We start from the raw sequence: 22,238 nt of genomic DNA, 5'->3' as shown, positions 1-22,238 counted from the left end.
ACACACTGGCAAGAAGCAGACCTTCAATCAGGCAAGTAGATCAGCAGCAGGACATCCCATAGATCAACACAACAATTCAAACCATAAGCCCAGTACACCATTATTCTTGCAGCAGCTACCAGCAGAGGATGGAGAAGCTACCAACCAGCCACCATTTATCCAAGCACACAAAAGCTCCTACGCTAACACAGGACCACCTTTCAACCAAGCCCACAAAACTCCTTTGCTAACAGAGGGCATATGACACTCAGCAGGCCCCCACTTTCTCTTACCAACACATCCTCTACTCCTATTGCTTCAATTTCTTTCTTCAAGTTGGTGTTAGCATAGTTCTCTTTCAAGCGCACCAATAAACTTTCGTACAGCCACCCATTCCCTATTTCATCAGCCTTCACCGTGATGTTATCTCTTTCGCCCCACGTTTTGCCTATTACTGCCTCAACATATGACCTATGATCTGTAGACACTTTGATCCACCTTCTGTCTTCCCTTCGTTGGCCATTTTGATTTCTTTCCTGAGGATGCACTGGCCCTGTTAGTCTTTTCTCTCCCCTTGTTTCCTTACCAAACTTGGCATGCTTTACCTCTATTGCCTTATTGTCCACCTAGAGTCCATTTCCTTTTTGCACTGCAACGTTCGCCGCCACTTTGCAATCAAACCTAACAAAACCAAATCTCGTGTTTGTGATCCGTGTTCTCTTATTCGGAATAAACACATCCTTCACCACACCAAACTTAATGAATAGGTTGTGGAGTCCCTTCGGATTCACTGAATTTGGTATGTTATCCACAAAGATGGTGAAGACACTTGCACAGCCTTCATTCTTCTCTCTTCCTTGTCTGCCCCTCTGCCTTATGACTGGGATCCATCCTCCTTGCTGAGCCTTTATTCTTGTTGCGTTTTTTGGAGGAATTACTTAATAGTTGAGTAGAAAAAAAAAATAACAAATTAACGTGGGGATGCTAGTGATTCTGTGGTAGACTGCAAATGAAAAACTGTACTCCATGTTTATATATATATATATTTTTTGTTACACTGGTAAGTAATTGTAGACGTCCCCGAACGCGCCGGGAGGAACGAGTCCCCCGTTCCATTCGATATTGGGCTCACTACAGTTCGGACTCTCAATTTGTCACGGTTCTAAATCTGAACCAAAGAGTCCAAATCCGGCAAATCGTTTTGAGAAAATAGATTTTGAAAGAAGTGCCAAACATGGACTGCTTTGCCAGATACAGAGTCGCCACCTAAATATTTTATTTTGAGAAAATTTAGGAAACCTTGGCTCGTTTGCCTAAGGCCACGTGTCTGTCATCACCAAAGTTGCCTCGGCTCGGGAACTTGGGTACGATTGGGGAAGGTCACTTCGTGAGCACCCCCACTCGCCCGATCAAAGATCGGCCTCTACTAACCATGATATCTATTTTTGAAAACATTATGTGTTCTTATTCCGGTTATTAGCCTAGATTTACTATGTGATGCGCACAGCATACAAGTATAGACTGGATCGCCTGAATTGGAACAAAACATTTCATATTTGTTTGTTTGAAAATGGTTTGATGGTGCTACTCGCAAGTAGACTAAGACGTGGATTTGCCACCCTCGGGTGGGCTTAGAAAACATGATTTTTGCCACTATCTAGTGGGCTTAAAACACACATTTGATGAATTGTTCCAATTCAAATAACCCAACCTTCACCCACAGGTATTCAGACAGTTATATCACATAAGCAATTAGCCTCATGGTAAGCATGCTATCATGGCAGCCACTCACACACATGCAAGGATGCTAAAGCATAAAACTTACCGAGTACTCCAAGCCAAAACAGAAGCTAATTAGAAATCCATGCATGATCCTAACTATACAGAAATGCCTAATGTAACACATGCAAAAATGCAACTAAGATAGGCTCGGCTATTTTAAACATGGCATATGAAATGCTACAGTTAACATGTATTCAACTTGAAATTGAAAATACAATGCAGTTAGTATGATGCGCCGAGCTCGGTGCATGCAAAACAGATGAATGAATGCAAACATGCTATCATACTGTATGCTAATTGAAACATACCCTAATCTAACCATCATAAGCGGGTAAATAAAAGGGAGAAAGACATGGGGTTGGAAGACATACATCACACACACGCACACTTATTACAGTTATGCCCTCTCTCGGAGGGTCCGAATAAATAATATACAGTCCCGAATAAATATTATAGTCCAAATAATTACAAAATCCTAATTAATTAACAAATTAAACTAGGTAAGTTGTAAACTAGCATGCAAGCTAGGGACTGCCTCGACGTTGCTTCGGATGATGAATGATGCATGTCCGGGTTGCCTTGCGCGGAAATCCATTGCGATGCCCCAATTAGCCTCTGTTTGCAATTGTTCTTGGGATGCGTGCCAAGCTCCGGAAGGCTGTTGACTCTTGATTTGCTATAACAGAGAGCAAGAAATGGGCATGGCAAAGTATTTTCACATATGTATGCATGACTACCCATCGGGGAGTGTAGTCATCGATCCTCGTACCACCAATCACGCATCTCGATGCATGATGGCCGAGGAGTCGAATTGCACGACTCAATATGAAATGAATGCACATATGGACACAACAAGACCTAGACTCCATCATGGATAATCCGGAGCGTCAGCGACCGAGGAATTGAGACACGTTCCGTCACTCGGAGTACGAAACGCCCCTCGTTTCCCGTGCTCGGGCTAACTCCTATCCCAAGCACAATGCAATATGCATGACATGCATGAATGCAACTAATATACAACCTAGCATGCACAATGCTACGAGATGACATACACGATGCGCGAGATAGCATGGCATACACAATGCGCTAACATACAACCTAGCATACGCAATGCTATGAAATAAAATGGCATACACAATGCACAATGGACTTACACCAACATGAGTGAACCTCAGCCACACTCACATTAGTAGCCATACGATGAAAATAAGACATCTCGAAATGCGTGCTCACGTGCACGCAAATCGAGGATCGACCCTAAGGCACCAAACGCCACTCTAACAAGACATGGCAAGGCATGAAATATGGTATGCAAACATGCAAATTTCAGCGTTGGAATATGATGCTAAACAGCCCCGAAACATGGCAATATGGCACCCGATGCATAGAATGAGACCCGAAACATGAAATTAGGTACATGAAATGACCTATGGCTATGCAAAGAATGCATTATTCAAACATGAAGTGTAAAGACAGAATCAAGACAGTCCCAAAACAAGAATATTTATAGTTTTAAGCAAGGCCAAAAAGTGAACACAAATAGGGCTAAGTTAACATGCAAAAATGGCCCCAAAAGAGAGATAACGAAGCAAGTAGCAGCTGCTGGCCCTAAATGGCCAAGAGCCCTTCAAAAACGTTGAATAGGGGCTCAAAATGAAGCACTTTACAGTTTACAACAAGCCACGGATCTAAACACAAACAGGCCTAAAACATTGTGCAAGAAATGAGCCAAAAGGGAGACAAAGAAGCAAGTGATGGTTTCTGGCCTCAAACAGAGGAGGGCCCTTCAACAAAGTTGAAGAGGGGCCCAAAATATGATATTTTACAGTTAGTAACCAAACCCAAAACAGTGCACATGCAAGCTTAAAATACTATGCAAAATAAGGCCTAAAAAGGGGTTTAAACACAAAGAGAAAAAAGGGAGCTTCAAAAGGCAAAATTCCCTTGATAAAACATGAAGAGGGGGTCAAAATAAAGCTATTTACAGTTTGGACTAGAGCCCAAAAATACAAGCACAAGGGGCCAACAAAACATGCAAAAATAAGGCCAAAAGAAGGATAAAGAGGCAAGTAACAAAAGGAAGTCTCAAACAGTGAAGAGCCCTTCAACAATGTTGAAGAAGGGCTAAAAATAAGCCACTTTACAGTTTATAACCAAGCTCAAAACAGTTTAAAAATAGGCCTAAAATACTATGCAAGAAAGAGGCATACAAGAGAGGTAAAGAAGCAAGTGTAAAAAGGAAGCCTCAAACAGGGAGAGGCACTTAAAAAAACATGAAAAGGAGCTCAAAAAAATGCTATTTTCAGTTAGGGTCGGAGCCCAAATATGCAAGAAAGAGGAGCCAATATATTGAGCAAAATAAGGCAAGAAAGAGGGAGGAGAAGACTTACCCTTGAAGACCAAATCTTTTGGCAACTCTTGGACCAAGTTTAGTGGCTCCTTAGCTCTGGAAAACAGTTCCAAGTGGCTGGAATGGGTGGTGGTGGTGTGGTGCTAGGTGGTGGTGTACAAATGGTGTAGGGTTTGGGAGGTTTTGATGGTTGGAGTGTAGAGAGAGAGAGAGACACAATGTAGGAGGCTTAGAGCAAATTTTGTAACCCTCTGAAATGCAGCTGGAGGTGCTGTTATATAGGCAAAAGAGGAGGGAAAAAAAGAGGGGGAATGGAAGTCAAGTTTCCCCCCAAAAGTTGGCCCCCCCGGATACAAAATCTGGAGGGAAACAGAGGGCATTTCTGTAAAGTACCTGGAGAGAGGATCGTGGCCGGCCAGTTTCCTAGGGTTTAGGTGGCCGGTCGGCCAAGGGTCAAAAGGGTCAATGAAGATTAATGGTCGGCCATGCCAAAAAGAGGGCCTCTCATGTGTGCACAACACAACCATATGATCAAAAACTGGAGAAAGTGAACCAGGAGAGAGAAAAGGCCACTTTTAGGAGGGGTTCAAAAGGTTCACACACAATTACTGGCCGGCCATGTGATATTGGTGGCCTCCCAGGTGTGTACAACACAAATATGTGGTTTAGGGCTGGAAAAAGTGGCCTTAGGGTGGTCAATATTGGCTTTCAAGTGAGAAAAACGGGCAACGGAGGGCGATGGAGGAATAAAACTGGTTGTCAGAACAATTACTGGCTTCCCATCCTTCTACGACCTTCTTAGCAGTGAAAAAAAGGTCTCTACCAAAAATGAGCCCAAACTGGTGCAAAATGAAGGTTCGGGGGCCGAAACGCGCAGCCCGAGGCCCCGAAAACTGACTGTTAGGCACCGGAAGTGATGTTCGACCACGAAGTTGGTCTCTCGAGCCACAGTGTCCCTCAAAAGGGAGCAAATAAGATGCATGCCAAAATCTGGAGCAAACGGAGGTGGTTAAGCGGTCCTAAACCGAGGCACACGGCCAACGGCTCCGAAAAATCGGAAACCGGGCTCCAAACGGGCAAAATGGCCTACGACCACAAAACGTAGCCTACGGCCACTAAGAGATGATCTATGAGACCTCTCCCTCCCTTTGGGAAGAGAAAACAAAGAAAACAGAGCCTGGTTCGCAAACCAAGGCAAAGCATGAAAGAGTTCGAAAGTCCGGAGGCAAGGCTCGCAGCCGAGACTCTGAAACCTCTGAACGAGCACGATATGCAACATCACCAAGCGCTCAATCGGTGACGTCTGAGTCTTAAGGTCGGTCAAAAATGGGGTGTCTACAGTAATTCCCCTTAAAGGTTTCCTTTTTGCTTATGAAAATAAAAGTCACATTTAAATTTAGGTGGTGTTTGATAAAGTTGAAACTTGAAAACTGAATATTGAAAATTAAGTATTGAAAACTAAATATTAAATTTTTTAAGTTGAAAAGTTGTTTGATAAATATTTGAGTGTTGAACTAAAAGTAAATTGTTTTATATTATAAAAACAAATTTGAAATTTAGTATTTTCAAACTGTATATTTCAATTAATAATCTTTTCTATGTGGAGGTTATGCCCCTCCTTTATGAGGATTTTTTCTCCTCCTCTATAGAGGCTATACAGAAGTTTGTCATCTCTTTATGAGATCTTTTGCAACCGTTGTTCGAGATTGATCCAATTTTTTATCTGTTTTGCAATGAAAAATTTATTCTTGATCTAAAAAAATATATATTGTGATAGCTGTGGTGGCGACAACATGATGATGGTAGTGGTGGTAATGGTGGTGGTGGTGGTGGTGGTGGCGGTGGTGGTAATGGTAGTGGTAATGGTGGTGGCGGCATGGTGGTAGCAGCAGAGACAGTGGCATGGTAGCGGTAGAGAAGGTAGTGGTAATAAAATGATGGTAATATTTATAATAACAATGACAATGGTGATAAATGTGATGGTAATAGTGCTAGTGGTAATGGTGATAGCAGTAGCGATAACGATAGTGGTGGTAATGGTGGTAGTGGTGGCAGTGACATGATGGTTGTGGTTGTGGTTGTTGTGGCGGTGGTGGTGGTGGTAGTAGTGGGGGCGAACATCGACCCGTTGACCCGCCGAACTTAACCCTATTTTTTTAGGACTTGAGAAGGTTGTTTTAGCCTATAAGGTTGAGATGGACCAACAATTTTAGCCCAAAACTTTAATGGTCTGGGTTTGGGATTTATACTTTCAACTCAGCTCGACCTGCTATTAAATTATTTATTTATAATACATTAAATATATATATATTTTTGTTGGAATTTCTTTATTAAAACTCACATTTGTGATGATGTGTGATTAAATTTATTTTAAAAAATCCTTTAATTTATACGCAAAATCTTTCAATTTATAATGTTGTCTATATATTTATTTAGGAAATGTAATGTGTGATTGAATTTGATTATGAAATGATTTAATTTTTTTTTAAATATATAGCCCGATTGGTAGATTTAGGATTTATAATTATTTTTTAGATCGGACTTGGGCAAATTTAGAGGCCCGATATCAGGGTCGGCTCAGACTTGGACAGACACAAAGTCCCTTATTATGTAATACCGACCTAGCTTGAACCCAGCCCAGCCCAACCCAGCCTTTGTCTACCCTTAGGTGGTGGTGGTGGTGAGTTTATAATATTGTATATCAATAATTATGTTTAATATTTATAAATTAAGTCAAAATTAAGTAAGTTTCATATGACTTTAATTTTTTTTAAATTTTAATATATATTTTAAAAAGCACTTAAATTTTTAAGTGATATCAATTATAATTATCAAACGAACTTAATTGATTGTCACTTAATACATTCGATTTTAAATGCATAATCAGATTATCAAATATCCTCTTACTTTAAAACTTATTAGGTTGCTCAATTTTTATTGCTTTCCTCGACTAGACTATATGTGCTATTAAAATTCAAATTACTAGAATTTGGCTCAATCAAAGTTCATTTGGGATCAATTCAAAATTAAACAAATTAACCTTTTAAATATTTTTTTAAAGCTCGTTAAATTTTTAAATTAAACTTTAATAATTTAGTACTAAGCTTGAATCGACTCCTTTATAATTTAGTACTGTGTTTGGTTTAATTTTTTGAATTCAATTTTTTGAAAATTGAGTTTTTGTTCATATTTTTTTTTAATTAATATTTTTAAAATTTTAAGCAATTTTTTTTACTTTTTTAGATGCACCTTATTTAGATGTATCTAAAAAGCAAAATATTTACAAAAAAAAATATTTTAAAAAATCAATAAATACACAAAAATATGAAAAATGTACTGAATTTTTATTTTATTTTTTTATTTTTTATTTGTATTTTTTGGGTATATAGTAGTTTTTTAAAAAAAATTCACAAATATTATACTTTTTAATTGTATTTATGTTAGGTGTATTTAAAATTTTTTAAAAAAATGCTTAAAATATTTTTAAAAAATTCAATAAAAATATAAAAAATTTAATTTAAAAAAAAATGAATCATGAGTTATGAAATCAACCAAACTGAATATTGTCTAGCGAAGGAGCAACACCACATAAGGACGGTTGCTGACAATTTCATAGTTCAAAGAATTCTACATATTCAATAAGGTGAACATGAAGTATCTACGTACAACCTCATTGTTTCGGCTGAGAATGATTTTCAATGAAAACATTTTTTATGATTTTTTTTTTCACTAAAATCATTTTTTTATATTTGGTTACAATCAGTCTCGTTTGAGAATATACTATTTTAATAATTTTTAAACTTTTTTTTATCAAAATATGAAGTAAAAAAACTAATATATTTGAGGTGAATTGTTGATTTCTTACGAATAAAACGTACAAAAAGTAGAGAGAAAATGAATCTTGACTTTTTGTATAGTTTTTTTTTTTAAAAAAAAAAAATTTAGTGACTTTTTAACTTTTAAGTTTAAATAATGAATTGCCAAATGTGGCCATCTAAATTTGCAGGCTAAAATGTTTTTCGTCTTCAAAAAAATGAGAAACATTTTTTATGGTAGAATTATTGAAAAGTTCATGTTAATGACAATCCCATGGTATGTCAATAAGAGGTAAAAAAATGTCAAAAAAATTAGAATTGAAATAATTTTTTTAATACATTTTCCAAAATTTGGGTAATTATTATGTACTCCCAGACCAAGATCTAACATTGCCTAAGGCCTCGTTTGGCAAGAGGCTATTTTAGTCAATTAGTCAAAAAGTTACTAAATTAGCCAAAAAGTCAACAACTCATACCAAAAAGTCAAAGATTCTCTTTTCTCTCTACTTTTTGCACATCTTTTCGTAATTAGCCAAAAAATCATCCCAAACATACAAGTTTTTTTACCTACCTTTTTAGCCAAATAGTCAAAAAGTTACTAAATTAGCCTGTTCCCAAACAAGGCCTAAGTAATAATTTAAACCCATTGTGTAGTGAAAAATCTATGAGTGAGATATGATGACTTACATTTGTTAGGTTGTTAGGAAATAAAGATAATCCACCTAATATGAGTTGCAATTTATTATTTACCGAGATTATCACATAACATAATCACATAATACTCTAAAATTATTTAACAATTTTCCAATATTATTTTTCATTATGGGTAGCCCAAACCACTGTTTTTATTATTGGGGAAATTACTATTCAGAATGAATATTATACAATGATGAAAGAGTTTATAAATTTTAATTATTAATATTTATAACTGTTATTTTCCATTTATTATTTTCCTTTCATATCCTGTAAAAACTTTCCTAGCATCGAAAAGTGATCATATACAGACAAATCCATGACTAGACATGCATATGCATATATGGGTAATGATACATCCTACTACTGCCACAAGACACAAGCAGTGGGTCCCGTCTACTGCCACATCACTAGTGGTGCTTTTAGAGCACCATTTTAGTGGTCTCAAGCATTATTGATGCATATATATACCTGCATGCACGTGCGCGCATATGCATGGGCATGGGCATGGGCATGCGCATGCAATCCTGTGCAAGTGACATGCATTCACATTGTGGTGACATCTGGCTATCTTGTACCCCTCATATAAATAAAAAAATAAGGTTGTTTGGTTTTGTTTTTAAAAAATAGTTTTCAAAAAAAATTATTTTTTTATTTTTTCATATTTTAATATTTTCAATGGTTTTTTTTAATATTTTAAGTAAATTTTTTTAATTTTTAGACACACCTAAAATAAATATACTTAAAAAGTAGAATATTTGTGAATTTTTTTTTAAAAAATACAATAAACACCAAAAAATACAAAAAGAATATAAAAATTCAATACATTTTTTTATATTTTTGTGTATTTATTAATTTTTTAAAATATTTTGTCATAAATATTTTACTATTTAGATACATATAAATAAGGTACATATAAAAAAGTTTAAAAATTGCTTAAATTTAAAAAATATTCACTAAAAACAAAAAAATACGAAAAAAAAAAACTCAATTTTCAAAAAACTAAATTCAGAAAGCTGAAACCAAACACAATGAATATAATCATGAAAGAAATATAAAATATCATAAAATACATCATTAAGTTAAATATTCTTCTACTTTTTTTATTGTTTTGATTTTGTATGTGATTTCTTAACTTCAAATTCAATAACTTTATAACATAATTTTACATTTTTTTTCTTATTCTGACAATTTTGGCTTAGGTATTTATACTCTATTTTATCTTATTAATATTTTTTCAAATCTTTTTGGAGTAATTATATGAAAGAATTAGAATTTTAGCCGAGTTTTTAATTTTATCAATTTAAATTCTAAATTTTTGATTTATTTTTTGATTTAAATTATTTATCTATTTTTGTTAAGTAAAAGTGATTAAAAAAATAAGTATTTTAGCTATTAAACTCAATGAAAAATGTATTTTAGACATTTTATGTATTTTTACGTTGAGTTTAATGATTAAAATATTTTTTTCATTAATTTTATTTAATAAAAATAGACTAATAGTTTAAATTGAAAACAAATCAAAAGATTTAGATTTAAATTGATAAACTTAAAAAAAAAATCAGTATTTATTTTGTTATAAGGCTAAAACTTTGGAATTTTTATTTTATAATTGTCCCAATCTTTTTTTATTGGAATTGAATTAGGTCAAGTACAATCGAACCAGGTTAATTTTTGCCATGCAGCAATGTTGTCAAATTTGTTTATTTTTTTGTTCCAATTTTGTCTAAAGACATAATTTGAGTAAGATTTGTCATTCCAATCCATTTTGGCTAGCTTTCGACCATCTTTTATTATAATTATAATCTTCTCTTCATGGAGAACTTAATTTTTATAATTCAGAGCCGGGACAAATTTAAAGAGGGCAGGGTCACTTGCCCCTCTCACCTTAATTTTTTCTAAAAATAATTTTTTTATATAGAATTTATTACTAAAATAATGTGATTAGGGATGACAACGGATTGAATTTTTCAAATTTTGAGTACAATTTCTTAATTTAAAACTCAACTATTTTGGTAATACGATTTCACATTTTACATTAACCTTGATAGTTTTGACTGGGGATGATCACAGATTCAGTTTTGGGCAAGTTTATAGAAATTTGCCCCCGCCCTATATTATATCGGGGGTGGGACAAATCAGGAGGTAACAGAAACGGGGCGGGTACAAGGCGAGAGGCGAGTTAATTTTGTAAGTTGAAAAATAAAAATATTAATAACAATTGTAGACAGCATAGTATATTACGAATACTTTATACTGAATGAGAATTATATTACACAAGATAGAAAATAAATGAATAAAAATTAACATTAATTATAATATTTTAGTGTGTTAACTTTATTACAATGAAAAATAAATAAATTATATATATAAATATATTTAATAAATATAATCGAGGCGAGATTCGAGTGGAATGGAGCGGGGGAAGCAAGACCTGTCCTCACCCCACTTTTTAATCGGGACTTGAAAAATCTATGTAGGCAAGGCGGGAGATACAGGTGTAGAGCGGGACAGGAGAAAATGACCATTCTTAATTTTGACCTTCGTACCCTTATAATTTATTCTACCCTATCAATGTTCTTCCAAATCTTGTTTATTAAAATCAGAGCGAGACAAATATAATTGAGTCTGATGATGTTGTCATCCGTGCCTAATACCTTCCCCCTCAATTTTCTATTGAAATGTAGTGCGGATGATTGAAACTCTCTCTTATTAGCCCCATCTTTCCTCTAGGCTTTTTTGCATTGTCCATATTACACTCTTTAGTGCTATCTCTCTAATCTCTCTCTCAAATAAAAATTATAGATATTAAAGTAATTTGTACTATAAATAATGTGTTTCATTAGCTAAAATTAGGAGTTTCAATTTGTGATTATTTGTGTTCAAAATACGTACTTTTATCAATATCATGTACTGAGTTATTGTACCTGTTATAGAATTTTGATATGTGATACTTGCAATATTAAAGTTTTTATTTTAATACTAGCTCAACATTTATTATCTTATAGTTGTTCATTAAGATAAAAAGAATTTCGAGTTTGTAATTGATAAGTGTTTCTTCTGAATTAATTTCCTGACTCCCCACTGTATCTTTTAGAGTTCAAAAAGGTCAATAAGAGTGTTAGAAGGGAGAAATTGGATACAGATTTAACATTCAATATAAACTCTGAATTACAATTGTAAGTTTGATTTGTTTGCTGGAATGTTCAGGTTTAGCTAAGATACTTGGTGTACTCTTCCTTTGTTGTTATTGTAATTTTGGTGCTTTTATCTCTGTATATTCTTTTTTTTGCTGATAAAAAAAATCCGATCATAAGTTCTCATTAATGATAATCTAACGTTTACCATTTCACGATGGCAACTCATATAAGTTTTAAAATTTATAATAATATAAATTACACTATTGATTCCTTTAATATGAGAAAAATTTCACTTTAATTCTCATTATTTTAATTTCGTCAGTTTTAACTTCACACTTTCAATTACTATTCAATATAGTCTCTCAATTAGTTGTCATTAGCATTTTTAATTGGAATGGTCCACGGGTGACTCACGTGGAAATTTCCGCATAAGAATGAAAATAATAATTTACACTGTGATCCCTAATTTTCTTGTTAAATTTCACTTTGTTTCCCTTATTTTCACATGTGTTGATCTCCTATCTAAAGAGGTCTTTTTTTTTCCGGAATAATCGGGCATTCAAGTCAACTTGTATGTCACTTCCACTAATCCCAGGGTCCTAAAATTAACAATCAAGTAAACCTCCAGGGATCCATTGGAATGATTCAAATTTGAAATCTTAACTCTTATTCTCAAATCTGTATTGCTTAGCCAATCCCTTAGAGTGAATTACAACATGTGAGTTTTTTAATTGATGAATTAGAAATATAATAGTTTATCATAGAAAACTGATTAACTTTTTATTTTTTTAGATTGGCGAAAGCTGATTAACTTGGAACACGGAGACTGTCGAGTAACTTTGAGCTCTTTAATGTGTGATTAATCACAAGAACGAATTGATAAAGCAAAAATCATATATTGGTACCCAGTTAATTCCGATATGTTCTCAAAAAGTAAAGATGATTTTCAACTAGTTGCTTAAGGCTTTGTTTGGAAAGAATTTTTTTAATTTGACTTTTTAATTATTTTAATCTGATTAAAAGAATTTCGTTTGGAATGAACTTTTAACTTTTAAATAATTTTGTGAGAGAAAAAGTAAAATAATTATGATTTAGATATAACATTTTATCGTATTGCCTTTTTATCCTATTTTATCTTTTAACAAACTTACTTTCAACTAGCTTACCAAACATGAACTTAAGTCTAGAAATTTTAAACCACATAAAAATCATTATTTAATTGAAACTCCTATTATAATGAACAAACAGACAATGACTCTCCGATAATAAAAGTAATCTGGTGTAAACAATGATGAAAATATTAATTTTGACTTATCTGTTTTTTTTCGTTTTGTGTCCTCAATTCCTTCCATATATGGAAGATATTTGGGATTAACCCATTGCCTCCAAATACAATGTTGACTCATCAAATCCACTTTATTATCATCTTAATCATTTTCTTTTATTTTTTTATTTTTTATTTTTTATTTTTTATTTCATCCAATGATTTCCTCTCTAGTTATTTTGGAAGATCCATTAGGATTCTGCACAAACAAACAAAACAACTGTTAGTCAGCTAAGCAAATTGATAATAAAAAAAAAACAAAGTACGTATAAATTTAGGATTAGAAAGCAACATTGTTTTTTTTTTTTTTTTTTTGAAACAAAAATAATTAATGACTGTGTGGAAAAACACCTTGCAATGGTCAAAATTAGGCATGATACTTGGTTGTGGCGATTCGGATATAAAAAAAGGAATTATTATATGAGAAAATGACAAAATAACACTTGGCGTTTGCATAATTTTGATCTCTATGGTTTAACGCAATCTTTATCATTATGTGTGACGTTCTTTTGTCTTATGACTTTGATTTTAATAATGTTCTATTAAAATATGCTAATGATGAGCAAAGGATGACTAGACGGGCAGGTTAAAAAACCTAATTTATTGCTAATGCCAGTGACGGCGCATATGGGTTGTTTCGAAAAGAATAATGGTATATGTATCTATTAATAAATTAATTAGTTTATTAATAGATGATATAATATAATTTTAAAGATTTTAAGTATTTATAATTTGTATAATCGGTAAGGTCAGTAATAAAAATATAACACTAGTTGATACACTAATGTGTATATTAAATAATGTATGTAGCATCACCATTTGGAAAATGGCTTATAAGTTGATTTTTTGATTTATTATGAAAAAATGTTTAAAAAATTAAAGAAGTTATGTGACCTAAAGATATCAATAAATCAATAAACTGACTTATAAATATTTTTTTTTTTCAAAAGAGGCCTAAAACGGTTGCTTTAGGTTCCCAATTTTAAAAATAAAAATGGCAACGGATTGGATTTTTTTAGATTTTGTGCATGGATTTTTATTTTTAAAGTCCACTATTTTAGAACTACAATTTTATACTTTAATTTTGATAGTTTTAACCTACACAACCCTATACTCGACTTTATCCTATATCAAATACTCACTCAAACCTTTTTTTATTAGAATCAAATTGAGACAAAAATAATCAGGTCGGATAATTTTATCACCCCTAATTGGAAAGCTTCATATAGTTCATCTAAATTTTAGGGGAAAAAATGAGAGATAATTATCAAAATGGTAGGAATCTCAAAAAATTGCACCACATATGAAATTTTAAAATTTTACTAACATTTACAATTTTTCCTTAGCCCCTTTCTTTCTTTCCTCCCCCTCATCTCTCTTCCTGTATCTTCCCCACCCTCTACAAACCCTATTCCAATGCCTGTCACTCTCTTCTAGCATTGGCTTCACCTCTCTTACCTCTCTCATCTCTGCCAACCACTCACCTAGCCTCCTCCGCTTCTTTCTCACCCTTTCGAACTCGTCTATGTCCCTTTCTTTCAATACCTTGATGCCCTCTTTATCCTTTTTTTTTTTTCTTTTCTCTCTCCTCAATTTTTCCCTCTTTCTACAAACTCTAATCCAATGTTTGTTAACTCTTTTCAGCATCAGCATCTCCTAATTCCTGCCATTTTCTACTGTCACCAACCACTCCCCCAACTTCCTTCGCACTTCCCCATCATTCCCCTCAATAACCAAATTGGTTTTTGTTTCGAGGTTTTGCAATCAAACAAAATTGATTTGGTTTTCAATAGAGAAGAAGTGGCATAGATTGGTTTTCGTAATCCGAAAAAAATAAGGGGTTATGGAGAGGGATAAGGTGGGGGAGTTGAGGGAAGTGTCAAAGTGCCTAAGGGCATCAAGGTGGAGAAAGAAATTAAGGGTTTGAATTATTAAGGATAAGAAAGGGTAGAGAAGAGACGGGGGAAAGCGAAAGAGGCTAGGGAAGTGGTTGGTGCCGATGAGGAGAGGTGGAAAAGGGATACCAACCTCATAAAGAGGAGACTGACACTGGATTAGGGTTTGCAGAGGGTGCAAGAAGGAGATAAAGAGGAAGACGAAAGAAGGAAGAGAGAAAGGGATTTAGCACCAAATTATAAATGTAACCATGTGTTTCTAATTATTTTTCAAGTTTCCATGTATGGTGCAATTATTTTAGATTCTCACCATTTTTGCAATTATTTCTTCTTCTTTCCATTTGTTTTCAATTTTTTTTGTTAAAAAAATTATTGTCTTGAAATCCAAAAAGAAAAAAGCTTTATTGTTAAATGTCCTCAATCATAAGTACTGAAAACGCATATTCTATCCAAAGGCCCATAATAAACTTGAGCCCATGACAACAACTTTTAGGTTAAAGGGCCCAGTAGTAAAGACTATTTTTTGTAAAGGAAAAATTACCCATGAGTTCTATTTAAAAGTTGTGTACTCTATTTAATTCCAAAATCTTTTGTTTATATCCAAAAGTATTATGCACGTTTTTCTTTTTCTCTTTCTTTGTGCCTTCATTCTTCTCTTTCTCTTCCTCTTCCTAACTTTCGATGGCCACACTTATCTTTTTCTCTTTCTCTTTCTTTTTCTGATATACAGTCACCGGCAACCATCGTCGATTGGGGTTCATCAGCAACTACCGACCACCGACTCTTTACTTTACCCTCACCAATAACAAATGAGATGAGTTTCCGAAAAAAAAAAAAATAGAGTAGATCTACTCAAATCTGAGTAGATCTATATCAGATCTGACTAGAGCTAAACCAAAAATAATTGTCGGAGTATAATTTTCTCTCTATATTTGTCTCTCTCTTAGTTTTTATACATTTTCTCTACTATACACTTCTCTTTTCCTGTTTTAGTGAAGAAAGTTTTCAAGTTCTGAACAACTTGTTTTTGAAACTTGTGGAGACATATTTTTTGAATGACAACACGTGGTCAAGGTGGCACCGAAGTGCCAGCCGAGGTGCCATGTGTCTTGGTCATGATGCCGAGATAATCTCAGCTAGGCCGAGGTTATCTGCGGGGATGCCGGTGTCCGGGATAAAGCGATAAGTTATAAGAGTCCTAGAATAGGGGAGAACCTCAGTTTGGATAAAGATAAAGCTCTTAGGGAGTTTATCTCTATCTATTTGAGAGTCCAGGATAAGCATTGAGCTAGAGTCCATTGAAGCTAGGCTTCTACAAGGATCAAGTCAATGTTGGCTATAAAAGTAAGGCACTTTCGTGGGTCTAAGGTACGTTTTTTGTATTCTGGCTAGTGAGTTAAGCACTAATTATTATCTTTGAGAGATAACTAAGTATTGACTTGATCGTCGGAGTGCCCCCGGGTGGAAGAACCACCGCCGGAGTCTTTTCTTTCTGTGACAGGTCGTTCGGGTGCAATCTATTATGCCGGTGTTCTCCAGTTGAGTATCTGTTTGGTAGTGTGGTCAGAAAACAGCACACACAATTTGGCGCCGTCTGTGGAAAAAAAATGAGAATAAATGGCCAACGACGAACAGAAAGAGCAAATTGGGAACGACATCCCTACTGGAAGTGGTAAACACTTTGATCCCAACGTATAGGAGGATAACTGCAACAAAGAAACTCGAGATCAGAATCCCGGAGAGAAGGACGTCAACCAGGCGGGAGACGTACCAAAAAAGGCAGACCGAGGCGGGTATTATAACGAGAACGACCTCCAAGTATGGAAAGATAGATGCCTGCAGAGGGACGGAGAGATGAAGGGAATGGCGAATAAATTGGCGGACCTGCAATTGGTCGTCAATTTCATGATGCAGAACAACGTCATGCAACCACCGTTCCCATTACAAGACACGCCGATTCCAGCGACCAAGAACAATGCCCAGAAAGTAGGGCAAAAAATAGTCCCTGCAGGCCCCCAGCACACCAAGACCAAAGAACACTCTTACCAGCCTTTAAGGGAGGTCGGGCGAGGAGAGTCAATGAAGGGAGATTCTTGGAGGACGCATCGTACCAAATAAGCAAACCCCAAAGAACATCGGCATGTTCAAGGGAAGGAACTTTGTTTCGACGCAACGAACGAAGAGAGGTCCAAGAGGACTCATAACGATACTGGGAGTAGCGCGCTGAAAAGGCTGAAATCCGTTAATAGCCGAGCTCCTGGACGAACCAATGAGGATTTAAGGGATTACCTCCAGAGGAAACGACAAGATACCAAGGCAACCTCTCTGGTCAAGCCGAGAACGTTGTTCTCGGTGGAGTTGGACAAATTTGAGGCCCCGAAAAGTTTCCACATGCCGAGATTCCAGATATACGACGGTAAGTCTGACCCTAACTTTCACGTCAGCTTGTACCTGAACTCAATGGCACTATACACTGGGAACGAGCCATTGCTCTACAAAGTGTTCCCCTCATCTTTTGGAGAAATCGTATCAGACTAGTTTCACAAGTTGTCGAAAAGAATTGTGAAAAGCTGGGAAGGCCTAGCCGAGATGTTTGTGGCTAGATTTGTGAGAAACAAACTACAGCCATTGAGGGTGGATTCCCTGATGGCTCTAAGAATTGGCGAGGATGAAAGCCTTAGGGCCTATGCTAAAAGGTATTATGAGGTGTTTAACTGAATACCAGGATACAACCAAGAGGTGGCAGTCGTGTCTTTTAAGAACGGCCTGAAAGATGATTGTTTACTCCGAAAATCACTGGCAAAGACACTACCAAAGAGTATAAAGGAACTTATGGCCAGGATAGAGAAGTATGCGAGAGCCGAGGAAGACACGCTTAAGACAAAGGCGTCGAAACAAGAGAGGAGAAATGGCTCACCGAAGCGAGGCCAAGGTAACACTGGATACAACAAGCAAGAGACATGACTGAGGGCTGCACAGGCAGTCACAACCGTATTCTGAATTCCTGTTTACAAAGTCTTGGAAAGAATCCGGAATCAGCCCTATTATAGAGCACTAGAGAAGCTTCCTGGTGAATTTATGGGAAGAAGTCTGGGGAAACACTATGCCTACCACAACGAGGATGGACATTTAATTCAAGGGTGCTGAGCCCTAAAGGCACATCTGGAGGACCTGGTAAGACAAGGTCATCTAAGGGACCTAGTAGATGAAACCAGGACAAGGGAAGAGCAAGCGAGACTACCTCAGGCACCGGCAACACCACCTCCACCAGCACCGCAACCGCAGATCTCGAGTGATCAATGTGATTCACTCGAAGGTCAATGAGAACGAGATACGTGGGGAAACTCAGAAGGTAAAACACTTGCAACATGTGTATCAGGTCCGGCAGAAGAGACCTAGGGCAGACATGTGCCAGGGACCAGTCGTGTCCTTTACTGAAGACGACCTAGAGATGGTGCAGTATCCACACAACGATATCTCGGTAATATCTCCCCAGATTGGAGAGTGCCAGGTAAAGCAAATTCTGATCGACCAGGGTAGCTCTTGTGACATCATGTATGCCAGGTGTTACAAGGAGCTTAGCCTTCACCAAGATGATCTGGAACAATCCAATGGTCAGGTTCAATGGAACGACGATGTAGCCCCTATGAGCAGTAACTTTGGAGGTGCAGGTTGGCACTAAGAAAGTAAAAACTGAGTTCACAATAATTAACACTCCCTCCCCTTACAATGCTATGTTGGGAAGGCTATGGCTACATACAATAGGGGCTATTCCCTCAACTTTGCACCAGTTATTGCGGTTCCCAACAGAACATGGGATTAAGGAGGTCAGAGGAGATCAAGTGCAGGCAAAGAATTGCTCCATGGCAGCAATGAAATCCACCTGCAATATACGAGAAGTAGAAGTAGCGGAGATTGAGGATGAGGACATGGAAGTCCTTGAGGACGTTGGCAAAGAACCAATCGAGAAAAGTGAGGAAACCCTGAAGATGATCTTAGTCCAGAAAGAGGATGAAGAGCGTTTCTTCCTTCTTGGCTAAAGATTGGCCGAGGAAGAGGAAAAGGAATTAGAAGCATTCTTGAGAGCAAACCTTGAGTTGTTTGCTTGGACACTATACGAAATGCCTGGCATTGACCTCGAGGTCACTTTCCATAAACTGAATGTGGACAGGTCGGAAAAACCTGTCATCCAACGAGTAAAGAGACCGACGTTGATGCATGTTGAGGCAGCAAAAGAGGAAGTGGATAAACTTCTGGAGGCCAGAGCCATTTGAGAGGTAAACTACCCAACATGGTTATCAAACATGGTTGTTGTAAAGAAAAAGAATGGGAAGTGGAGGGTCTGCGTGGACTTCACCAGCCTGAACAAGGCTTGTCCCAAAGACAATTTCTCACTGCCCAAGATTGATCAATTGGTGGATGCCACTTCAGGGCATGGAAGGATGAGCTTACTGGATGCTTATAGAGGGTACCATCAGATAGCCATATACCCCCAGATGAGGAGAAGACTGCATTTATCACCCCAAAATGTTTGCACTGCTACAGAGTGATGCCTTTTGGGTTGAAAAATACAGGAGCAACCAGTCAGAGATTAGTGACAAAGATGTTCAGACATCTAATAGGCAAAACAATGGAAGTATACATTGATGACATAGTCATGAAGACCAAGGAACCTGAAGATCATCTAGCCGACTTGAAGACAGTCTTTAACATTTTAAAGACATTTCGGCTTCAACTCAATGCATCAAAGTACATATTTGGAGTTGGGTCAGGGAAGTTTCTGGGATACATGGTCACCAGAAAAGGCATTGAGGCAAGCCTGGATCAAATCAAGGCCATTCTGGAGTTAGAGAGCCTAACGTCGGCAAAACAAGTGCAGATGCTAACTGGAAGGGCTGCAGCCCTAAACAGATTTATAAGTAGAAGTTTTGATAAATGCAAACCTTTTTTCAGTTTAGTAAAGAAAGCCACAGACTTCTTATGGACAGAGAAATGCGAAGTCGCCTTGGCCGACTTGAAGAAATACTTGACCACAGCTCCAGTAGCTCCAGTTCTCTCAAATCCAGTACCTGAAGAGGAGCTGTTCTTATACTTGGCTGTCTCAGAACATGCAGTAAGTGCAGTAATAATCAGGGAAGATAAGGAAGAACAGAGGGCAGTTTACTACGTGAGTAAAACCCTAACAGATGCAGAGACCAGATATCTACCTTTGGAAAAGCTAACACTAGCTTTGGTAATGGCCTCCAAGAAGCTGAATCATTACTTTCAAGCCCACAAGATTGTGGTGTTAACTGAGCATCCTCTGAAGTCCTTATTGCACCAAGGAGATCTGATAGGCAAGGTAGCTAGATGGGCAGTGGTATTAGGCCAATATGACCTGGAATTCAAACCTAGAACAGCAATCAAAGGCCAAGTTTTGGCCACCTTCATGGCCGAGTTCACACCATGCACCATCATACATCGGGCTTCGTTGAACCGAGGTACACAATGTCCAGGTGAACAAAGAGAAACCCAGTTGGGGATAGCAGAACAGAGGAAAGAAGAGAAACTCAGGCTCTACAGTATTTACGTCGGCGACTTCTTCCGCCTGTTTATTGATGGAAGTTCAAACCGACAAGGAGCGAGGGCAAGAGTAGTGCTAGTATCACCGGATGGGCAGATGCTGGAACAATCCATTCATTTGGGGTTTAAGGCCTCAAACAACGAAGCAGAATATGAAGCACTGATCGTAGGATTAAAGTTGGCAGCAACAATGGAAGTCGACGAGGAAACGGTCTTCTATGAATCCCAGCTTATCGTCAACCAGGCAACAGGCGAATATGCAGCCCAAGATGAAAGGATGATGGCCTATATAAAAGAGGTGGGCAGACTAATTGCATTGTTCCAAAATTTTTGACTACAGCAAGTCAGCCGAGATAACAACAGCCAGGCCGATGCCTTGGCCAACCTGGCTAGTGCAATGAAACCAGGAGAAGCAAGGACAATAATGGTTGACTATTTGTCAGGTCTAAGTGTAGAACCACTGAACACAAAGCATGAAGCAATGTGTGTGGAGATGGGACCAAGCTGGATGGATACAATAATAGCATTCCTTAAAGAGGGAAAATTACCAGATGATCATAAAAAAGCACACAAGATCAGACTAAAGTCAACAAGATTCATTCTGACAGCAGAAAGGCATATCTACAGAAGATCTTTTACTGGTCCCTTTTTAAGGTGTGTGCATCATTCACAAGTTGAAGCCTTCTTGTATGAAATACATGAAGGAGTATGTGGAAGCCATACTGGAGGCAGGTCACTTGCTCATAGGGCCATCACTCAGGGGTATTGGTGGCCTTACATGCAGAAAGATGCTGAAGCTTATGTCAGAAAGTGCGAGAAATGTCAAAGGTTTTCACCTTTGATACACCAACCAGCAGCGGATTTGAACCCAGTGTCCAGCCCTTGACCATTTTCCCAATGGGGCATGGTCCTTGTTGGACAACTGCCTCAAGCAACTAGACAAAGGAAATTCCTACTAGTGGCAACAGATTACTTTACCAAGTGGGTTGAAGCTGAACCCTCGCAAAGATTTGGGACATTGATGTAATAAACTTCATATGAAAGAACATCATCACCAGGTTTAGGATCCCAAGGGCAATAATAGCAGACAATGATACACAGTTTGACAGTAAGTTAATCAAGAGCTTTTGTGCAAAGTACAAGATCAATAATTATTACTCTACTCCAAGCTTCCCTCAGAGTAATGGTCAAGCAGAAGCATCCAATAAGGTTATCTTGGATGGGATTAAGAAGAGGCTAAAAGCAGCAAAGGGTAAGTGGGTGGATGAGTTGCTCAATGTACTCTGGGCATATCGGACTATGCCGAGAAGATTAACTGGACAATCCCCATTTGCCAGGGCTTGTGGCACAGAGGCAGTAATCCCATTAGATGTCGGCATCCTAAGGATCAGAACCCAGGAAGTGGAGAATGGGACTAATGGTGCATTTTTAGCCCGAGATCTAGACCTACTGGAAGAAAGAATGGAAAAGGCAGCAATTCAGCTGGGGGCATACCAGCAGCAGCTTGCTAAGGCTTACAAAAAAAAGGTCAAACCACGAGAGTTTCAAGTTGGGGACCTCATCCTGAGAAAGGTCGTCGACAACAAGAAGGATCCCAGAGAGAGCAAGCTTGGCTCAAACTGGGAGGGACCTTATAGAATCATCTTGATCCTGGGCAATAGGGCATATCGGCTTGAAAACAATGAAGGCAACGAATTG

Source organism: Camellia sinensis, chromosome 9 (genome assembly GCF_055761805.1).
Source record: "Camellia sinensis isolate YWXY chromosome 9, ASM5576180v1, whole genome shotgun sequence".
Classification (NCBI taxonomy): Eukaryota; Viridiplantae; Streptophyta; class Magnoliopsida; order Ericales; family Theaceae; genus Camellia; species Camellia sinensis.
This window is presented reverse-complemented; position numbering follows the sequence as displayed.